Below are 10,277 nucleotides of genomic sequence, written 5' to 3'. Positions count from 1 at the left end.
AACAAAAAGCTGGAGAATAAGAGGCTGACGTCAGCCTTGTACAAAGCCGAATGCTGAGAGACGTGAAACTATTCTACTTTTGCAAAAAAAGTTTCCTGCTGGAGATGCGAGAAAAGCGGCTATAGCTGAGCTAAAGATTAAAGCAGAGCAAAGTAAGTCTGCGTTTTCATTTATATTATATTTTTTAGCCTGTAATAAGACTTATTTACTGCCAAGATGGTAAAATGGACATAAAGTGTTGTGGCTCCCAAAGTGGTTTGGTTTTTAATTGAAAGGACAAAATGGCTCTTCTTAACATTTGGGTTCTCGAGCCCTGGGCTAGCCTAACATTCAACCCAGAGTCCTTTCTGATTTCTGTCTGTCATTTGCTAATGGGTGGAACTAAGAACAGAAACAGACTACAGCCATATATTTTACATTATTTTCTCACTTTTGTATTCCTAATTATCATTTGGCTAAGTTAGCATTGAAACCCATTAATTCATTCCGTTCATTCTGATTTAGGACTAGACTAGCCAAGATAAGTTTGCTCATACTAGGAAGAGGAACAAAAGCCTTTAAACGATTAAAAACTGTTAAACCGCACACTTTAGATTAGCATAAATTGACCTAGATAAATAGTAAATACTGTTAAATACTGGTAATTACTATTTAGCTAACTTTATTTAACCCAGAGAACGTTTTGAATTTCATTTGTGTTGGCTACTGTAGCCAAGACTGATGTACTAAAACTTTACACAGTACAGTTGGTGGAGATTTGGCATCGATTAAAAGCTTTAACTGGTGAATCAGACCCTAAAGCGGGTGAAACTGTGCACATTTTTAAAAAACATTTTTATTTATTTTTTACATATGCATTGTGAGATCGTTTACACTGATAATTGTCAATGACGTTCATTAATCTGTGCCCCAAGTCCGTTTAACCTTCTGATTGAAAATGTATAGAATAATTTTTTATCTCTCTGCTAGAAGCATAGAGACCAGAAAAACCAGCATGTGTTTTTGATGCTGGTCTGCTGGTCAGCAGTAATGAAAGTTGATATACTGATCACCATCAAAATCAGCATCTGTTTTGATGCTGGTATGCTGGTCAACCAGCAAGACCATGCTGGGGCGGCCAGCTAAACCAGCTTAGACCAGCTTAGACCAACATGAAATGCTTGCTGGTCTGTGCTGTTTTTTTCAGCTGGGCTAATTAATGTTACATATTTTAAATGCAAAACATTTTCCTCTTTTGCTGTGAAAAACTGACATTAACAGTAGTATTTGAAAATATATATATACATCCCCCCAAATCCTAAATCAGCCCTGTTACCAAAAGCATGTCTGTTTACACAGTTATACAATTAGAATGGCTCACAGGAAATGATATAATTTCATCTGACAAAGAAGTAAAATAAGCTGTGTGCCATATTTTTGTCCATTTGAATTGTTTTCCTCATAACAATGATTCTTTAATTTAATATGCAGGCAGCATTTTGTTTTTGCACTTCCATGCAAAAATGATAAAAGATCTTATACTCATGACTACATGGTACCATGGCTTTCAACATAAGTGCAATAATTAATTTCGCCAGCTTTCTTTATTAATAATGTAATAAATAATTAGGCCAACATAAACCCTGTTACTATCAGCCTTGTTGCCAAACTGTACATAACAGGCCTGATAATCTTTTTTCACAAAGTTTAGAAACACCAACTGTCCACAGGCACAAACTGTGTAGCTTTCAAAGGTTTGCGTTTCACATCTGAGGAGATTTTCCAATTTCCTTACACTGCAGACATGTGAATCGACTGTGGGTAGACCTGATTGTACTTTATAGGCCAGGGAGGCACATGGCAAGGTGACAGAGAGAAAGATTCTATTTACTGTACGACCATCTACAGGCAGTGACCGCTGTGTCTAAAAATGAACTGTGGATATTTTTACACACACCAAGACTCTTGAATGCGTACACTGCAGAATCTCAGGTCATGGTTTTTGAGTTACATCTTTCACTAGGTGTGGAAGTTGGAGGACAATTTAGAATAATAGGGTCAGAATGTAGTTTACTATTCCCTCTGTCCACATTTTTCCCATTTTTTTTGCATTAATAGCTAAATGTAGCTTATAATAAATAATAGTCTTTGTTAATATAATCTTGTACAAGTGCAGTGGATCTTCTTAGGATGATTAGTTATCAGATTATATACAGTCTGTTTTAAAAGCTCTGGTCAAATTACATCTTTTGTTGATTTTTTAAGTGAAAATAAGTTAACACACCCTACAGAGAACAGTAATTAATCCATCTCATTTGACCACACACACACACACATCTTCTAAGCCGCTTATCCTTCTGGGTCGTGGGGGGAGCTGGAGCCTATCCCAGCAGTCATTGGGTGGAAGGCTGTATACACCCTGGACAGGTCACCAGTCCATCACATCATTTGACCAGGGCTTTCAAACTTTTGCATAAGACTGTAGTTATATACTAAATTACATTTGAATTTTATTCATGTTTTTGTTTCTATATCAGGACAAATGACAAAAAACAGGCAGGATCCTCGCAGTGGTTTTATGTGTGTGTGCCCAGGGGTCCAAGCAACTATTCTGAGCAATTCTGACAAAATTTAAACAGCTTCCTTGACTTGCTACAGGAATTTTACCAGAGAATGTGTAGTGAGGAGAATACCGCTGACTTTTGGGTTTGTCAGACACTAGAGGGCGCTCCCAAGTGAATCCAAAACAAATGGAGCGCTGTGGAGTTTTTGTGTAGTTAATTTTTATACAGAAAAACACCGGCATTTTCTAAACAGTACAGCACATAATAGTTTAACACTGCTGTTATATTTTAATATTTGGATTTTATGAGCACCTTCAACCTCCAGTTATATACATTTCTAGCAGTGCTTCATGTAAGTCCATGATGTCAATGCAAGTGAATCATTTCACTCATTGAGCTGAACAGCTCACCAGCCAATCAGCACTTGGTAGCAGTAATGCTAGCATCCTACTGCCCATAACCCATTTGCTCTAGAAAACTGGAAAGATATTGGCAAATTGTCTTTGATGTTTTAGTGAAATACATCTCTCCACCTTTCAAAACTAAACAAAGGTCTTGTACAAATGGTCAGGGAGATAAGTATATATTTTTTTCATTATTAGCCATTTAGCTCCATTCACATCATTCACTGAGGACTGAGGACCATTCGCTAAAGACCATTCATTTCGCAGTCTAATGTAACGGGAGGAGAAGGAAGTGGCCAGGCTCCCCTTAAACTGAATCTGATTTTACAAGCAGTACAGCAAAAAAAATAAAATAATAATAATAATAATTTTAACCTTGTCATTGTATTACTGCCAATCATAATCCTGATGCTCTGCATGTCTTTCATGAACATTTACTTAATTTTTTCCTTCAGTTGCTGCTCAGCAACAGACATTTTTCAATCAGCACACCGGCAATATTAAAAATAAAATACTTAAAGGAAAAATACTATACAGAAGCTGTGCCTAGGGGACCTATAAACATGAGCCGTGCTACCCCAACAAAGTAGAGTTAACCCATTTTCCATGCCAAACAAGTTGCGCTGTTGTCATCAGCGATATGCAAACTATCTATTTCCAAAAAAGCCATCAAAGGTAAGATATAAATGGCCCATAAACATTTAGTGGTAGAACCACTTAGATTACCTGATTTTAGTTTTGCATACTTCAAGCCCCAGAGTATGCAGCATGGTGAGAACATTTAAATATGTTATAAAAAAAATCACAGACCACCATTAACATGTAGCCAGCTAGGAGCCCACCACACATTTGTCCCCAAACTTGATTATCTATGCCTGACAAAACATGGCAAAAATGTAAAGGATGTGTTTTCTTTCTGTAGAAAAAGTAACTTTGTGCACAAAATGAACTTTTCATCAAAGTCAAATCAGAATAAAACATCTCTTCTACTTAGGAATGCAAACACACTATCAATTGAAAGTGTAGCATCTTAACTTCCAACAGAAACTGGCTGCTTTACTGAGCTATTAGTGATATCGAATTACACCATGCTTTTGTAAACTCTGGCAATACCTGCATTTTCTAAGGATTGGACGCATGGAAGCTATTGCCTCATTTAGCTGAAAGACACTTGTAGCAGCATGACCTTTTGCATTCCCTGTTGCAGAGGTACTAGCATTTGTGACCGTTGCACAAGCCCATCTCTGAGGTCATGGCTGGACCTAGAGCTCTGGTCTTGTTCCTGGTGAAGGGGTGGGAGCTGACTGAGAGATTGTCCTTCAGTGCAGTGCTCCAGGGGCTAAGGGCAGGCTGATTCACAACTCTAAATTTAGCTGCAGTATACCGCCTCAACCCTGTTGGTCAGCCAGGGGAAGTCCTGCTCTTATTTAGAGAAGCAGTTTTGAGCTGCTAGCTGCTCTACTTCAATGTGCCAGACGTGGATGTATCAGTCCAGACATTCTGGTTAAATGTTTTTTTCTGCTGAGTAGTACAGGAGAGAGCTAGACAGAACTAAGCAGCTTCCTCAAGAGAGCATGGAGATGAAACCAGGGCACATAGAGTACAATGCGGTCTGTGCGTGAGGTTGATCCTCAGAGAATAGTTGCAGCAAGATCCAGAAATAAAACTGGCACAAAAAGACCAATACTTGATTTGTACGTGTGTGAGGTATCTAGTTATATAACTGATGATCATGAAAGCAAATATTCAGAGGGGTCATTACCATACTGAATGCATCTTGATGGGGAGCATATAAACATTATATATATATATATATATATATATATATATATATGCACTGTACAGTGCCTTGATTAGGCCTGTCATGATAATGAAATTTTATCTGCCATTTATACAACAGTTAGTTCCGGCCACACAAGCTGATTGGTTGAGAAGTGTCTCTAACTATGCTGTTATTTCACCATAACATCACAGGTTTTTCACAAACACTATCACTCCACTGAGACGCTGTTGCTAAGCAACGACTTTGACAGCTGTAGGAGACGCTCAAGCCATTTGAACGTTTTTACTTCTTACTTTGCCACAAACAGAAAATGGATACTTTTAAGATCACATTTGACCACGCCTTTGGCTCACGCCTGTGACCAAATCACAGACGTGATGTTATTTGGCGATAACACGTTCCCTTGTGTGTTCTATTGCTTAAGTATAAACCTAGTTTCAAAAAAGTTCAGACAGTTGGAGAAATGTCAATAAAAAGAGACCACAATGATTTATCAATGCTTTTTGACCTGTATTTTAAAAACAGTACAAAGTGTGTTAAGTGTGCAACACAACACTGCGTTACATCACCTTTCCTTTTAATAACATTCAGGAATCGTTTGAGAACTGAGGATTCCAAATGTTGTATTTGTGAAAGTAGATTTTTTTTTTTCATTCTCACTTGACATTCTCACAGCACTTCAGCTGTTCAACAGTGTCTGGCCAGTGTCTCCATTGTCATATATGTGCTTCATAAAGTGCCACATGTTTTCAATGGGAGACAGGTCTGGACTGCAGGCAGGCCAGTCTAGCACCTGCTCTCTCTTCCTCCAAAGCCACGCTGTTGTAACACATGTAGAATGTGGCCTGGCGTTGTCTTGGCGAAACAAGCAGGGACGTCCCCGACAAAGACGTCATGTAAATGGCAGCGTATGTTGCCCCACAATGCATAATTGGCGCCTTCACAGATATGCAAGTTGCACATGTCATTTGGCACAGCCCTAAAACATCAGTAACAACTGAGATGCTCCATCTCCTCTTTAGCCCTGAGAACACAATGTTATTATTACCAAAAACAATTTGAAAAGTGGATCTGTCAGACCACGGCACACATTTCCAGTTTGCATCAGTCCATCTCAGATGAGCTTTAGCCCAGAGAAGTCAGCGGCGTTTCTGGACGTTGCTGTTATATGGCTTCTGCTTTGCTTTGTAGACAAACTGTCTCAATAAATGTGTTTACGCAAAGGTTTTTCAACACAACAAAAATGCACCTAATTCATATACTGTGAAAGAAAAGAAAATATGCGGCCAACTCAAGCATCAGCTGGAAAAATTACAATCAGCCAATTATGTCATTAGTGTGGGGCCGGCCTAGCCCAGAGAAGTTGGCGGCATTTCTGGATGTTGCTGACATATGGCTGCCGCTTTGTTTAGTTATGTCTCAGCTTGCATTTGTAGATGAACTTTCTCAAGAAATGTGTTTTTTTACGCATATTTGCATCAACACAATAAAAATGCACCCAATTCAGAAATTGTGAAAGACAAGAACTGTGGAAAATCATTTTGGCCAGCTTAAGCATCAGCTGAAATAATTACATTCAGCCAATTATGTCATTATTGCAGCAGGCCTAGCTGTGATATGACAAGACAGAAAGTCAGCTGTCACTATGACACAGAGACCTGTGGGTCAAGGAATGCAGTAAAGTTCAGTGCAACCATAATCATAGGTTCTAGGTTCAAGGTCCAGGACCTGCGGGGATATCCGGATGTCCTTGGCCATCCAATAAATTCTGTCATTGCATTCCTATATAAGGCACCTCTAAAAGTTCTGTTGTAAACATCCCAATGGAATTCATTGCTTAAGATTTGCTCTTTGATGGCTCAGGAGACTCAGGGTATGAGATACAGGAGAGACAATGAAGAGATAAGAATTCAGTTGCAGATAAACATGAGCATTATTACCTCTGCAAATCTGATCACACCATGTGACCTTACTGAGATCTGTACTAAAACTCAAGAAGAGACACGTGAAAGATTGCAGCCATCTTCTCCTCAGGAGAAACATCTGAGCAAAAGTCTCCTTTTTCTTTTCATCTGATTTCACTGTTGTCTAGGAGAAATTACAGTGATATTAAGGAGATTTTTTTTCCTGACACAAAGATTCCAAGAATGAGGTTTAGGGAAATCTTTGGCCGTGAAGAGTCACTCTTTGGTGGTTTTTGACTTTGGTTTCAGGATTCTGCCTGAAACCACAGAAAGCATATTTTACCCAGTATGTAATGTAATTGTTGGACTCTCGTCAGTTGAGTCAAAAACACAGTGACGGTAGCATGAATAGAGTTGTTTAATGGAGCTGAATGGTTCTCCAGTCAGTGATAATAAAAAAAATGATATGTACAGTGGGGGAAAACTTGAAGGAGGCCTCTGGAAGCTCATGAGATGTGGCTATACTGATGGCCTACCAGGAGGCTTATGGGGCTGGGCACGCCCTCCGGAAAAGGGGCTTAAACATTGTTTATTTTGTTGTTTGTCAGTTAAAGGTATGTGGTATGTGTTATTGTGCTCTGTTTTGGGGACTGGGTTTAGTCAGTGTGGGTTGTTGGTTACTGAGGGTGAAGTATATGGCTAGTGATGACCTCCACCACGAGTTCAGTGCTTTGTGTGTCCCTTTATGCCCTGATGTGTAATAAAGACCCTTTCTCGTGGTGGAATCATGGCCTCCCCTTTGTCTTACTCCACACCAGTGGAACTTTGGAATGGAACACTTTACAGTATGTAGAGCTTCTGTGTACTTTAAAAAGGCTCCTAAGATCTCATTTTTAAAAACGCTTTTTTGAAGAACCATCCTTTAGGACAAATTCTTTAAGGAAACAAAAGTGGTTGTTCTGTGAGTATATTTTGTTTAGCTGCTCAGTCCTTAATAGAGATCTGGGTGTATGTATAACGGCAGCAGGCCCGGGAAGTAACAGCCTACATCTTTCCAAAGCTGGTTAAACGGTGTAATTTCTTTGAGGACTAATGGCAGATCTGCCATGCCAGTGCATAATCACTGCTTGCAACATTATTTGGTTTAGTTTGCTTGTTGCAGACTCAGCTCCACTGTTGCCAGTGTTGTGGTATCATGTGCCAGAGCATCCTCCGGCATGTCGGGAATATGAGAGCTCTTCTTCGTGCCATACAGTATACATATACAGTGGGAATAGAGAAGCTGGGCCCCACATAGGTGGAACATTTCAGATCAACAAGTCAGCCAGCAAGCAGCTGTAGAAGTGGTACTAGACAAAGACCTACTTGGCTTGTATGGACTTGCATTGAGTTCGCATTCTCCCTGATAGCCTCTGCTTCCTTCTTGAGCTGTTACTGATAGTCTGACAGTCTGATATCTTAGTCCTTCTAGCTGTAGTGTTGTCACAAAGACCTAGATGATTATGAGCCCCAGGATTTGGTCCACAGGGCACTGAGTTCATGGTTGAGTCTTGGCCCTCCACACGTGAAAGGTTGATGAGTAAGGGTCAGCTGTCACAAAGAGGCCAAAGGGGGTACTGGTGTATTCTTACCCACTGCACTTACACAAGGAATTGAAATTTGATTAAAGAGAAATCTCAGTATAGGAAGACTGTTTTCCTGAAAGGGACACAATTTTTTGCTGTTTCTTTTTGCAATTTACAAAGATGAAATTCCTCTGATGTCTCAAAATGTCTGCATAATTAAGTAACTAAGATGTAAACAAAGTCATTCAGAGTGGTTTGATGTAAATTGTTCCATTCTAGAGAAATCAACTAAGAATTGTCCACAGTAGTGGTGATAGGAACCAGACGGCTAAAGAGCCTCTAAAAGCTTAATTACAGAAAGTTATTAAATGAACTAGTGCAAATACAATTTCTGATACCTGAGACCTCATCAAACAATAATTTGGAGAATTTTTTAAATGTTCACTGTGGAGGGGTACATACAAGGCATTCTAAGGCAAAATAGTCCCCAAAAGAAAACTTATTTCCTCCTCATTTACCACTATTTAAAGCTTATTTCTTCCTCATTTACCACTATTTAAAGCTTATTTCTTCCTCATATACCACTATTTAAAACTTATTTTTTTCCTCTTTTACCACTATTATTGTCAAAATTGCATGTAAACACTCAAAAGACGTGTACGTTCAAATTTGGTTGTTTTGGATAGTACATAAAATGGCTATTTAAGCCAGTAAATTTCTCTACGATAAAGTGTTCAATCCCTCTAAAACTCCCTCAGAGAAAGCAATTACTTGAAGTGGTTATGAATACACTGCATTTTTGGAATTCACTCATGGTGGAAAGATACATGCAGGTCACTGTAAGGCAAAGTAGCACCTAAAGAAAATTAGTTTTTTTGAATTTACGATTTTTTTTACCATCATTAATATTACAGAAGATATATGTAGGTTCACTGGTGGTTTTGGACAGTAAGTAAAATGGCTATATTTGAGTTGTAGACATTATGACCCCTGGTTCCCATCACCACCACTGTAAAGATCAGAGTCTGTAAGTTTTATTTCACATCACTCTGAAGACTTCGTTTATGTCTCAACAACTTCATTATGTAGAAATGCTTCTCACAGCCATTGGTTTAGGATTACTTTAGTTAGTAACATGATATAGTTTATTTTTATTAGTGTTTAGGAAGAACTTTTCTTTCTAAAACATGGCTGATTTAGTGTTATTAGGTTCTGCCTTTTTGGTGCTTTGAGTTTATTAATCGCTCTACGGCATGATTCTATTTCTGAATGGACATTGACCCCATTCTTATTGTTTTCCCTCCGTACTACAGCATTTTGGATGTAAAATTAAACAGTGAGTCTGAATGTGAAGCTAATGTACAGGAATGTCAGGTTTAATTTCAAGGTAACTGTATGAGAATCAGAGTTGAAAGCCCCCAAAATGGTCATTGTCCCATTATTTATTGCACACTACCATTTAAAAGCTTGGAATCACCTGCCATGTTGACAATATATGTATGATTCTAACTGGGATAATGTGAATTAAAATAGTACAAACTATTGACCACAAAATCTGTTTTGTTCAATATCTGGATTATTAAATCATAAATAATACAGCATAAATAATTACTTATTTACATTAATCTTTCAAATGGTCATGATTCTGGGCCCATAAAAAAAAATCTTCAATTTTATTTACATTTTACTGGCGTCCTACTAAACCTTTGAACATTAGCATATCGCCAATTTTTATGCATCATTTGAGAACAGTAGCTGCACTTTAGGTTGTGTAAAAAATTCTTGATAAGTGAACAAATAGAAATGTTTCACAATCGCTTGGAATAAAATCTTTTTTGTGATTTTTTTTTACATTAAAAGTAAAAAATGTTTTACCTTTTCCTGCAAAGTTGCCTTTTCTTTGCTTAATGAAACCCTTTTAATAGACGTTGTTCAAATCTGAACCACACAGTTTGTGTGGGGTCCTAGCAACTATCTGGAACTGCGGTAGAATCAGAGTTGACCTCTGGCCCATAGCCCTGGCTGGCATTTCTGCTGGCAGCTGTAATTGTCAAGGATGGAAACATGAGGTCCGCTGA

This window comes from Colossoma macropomum, unplaced genomic scaffold (genome assembly GCF_904425465.1).
Source record: "Colossoma macropomum unplaced genomic scaffold, Colossoma_macropomum, whole genome shotgun sequence".
NCBI lineage: Eukaryota > Metazoa > Chordata > Actinopteri > Characiformes > Serrasalmidae > Colossoma > Colossoma macropomum.
Note: the sequence above shows the minus strand (reverse complement) of the source record.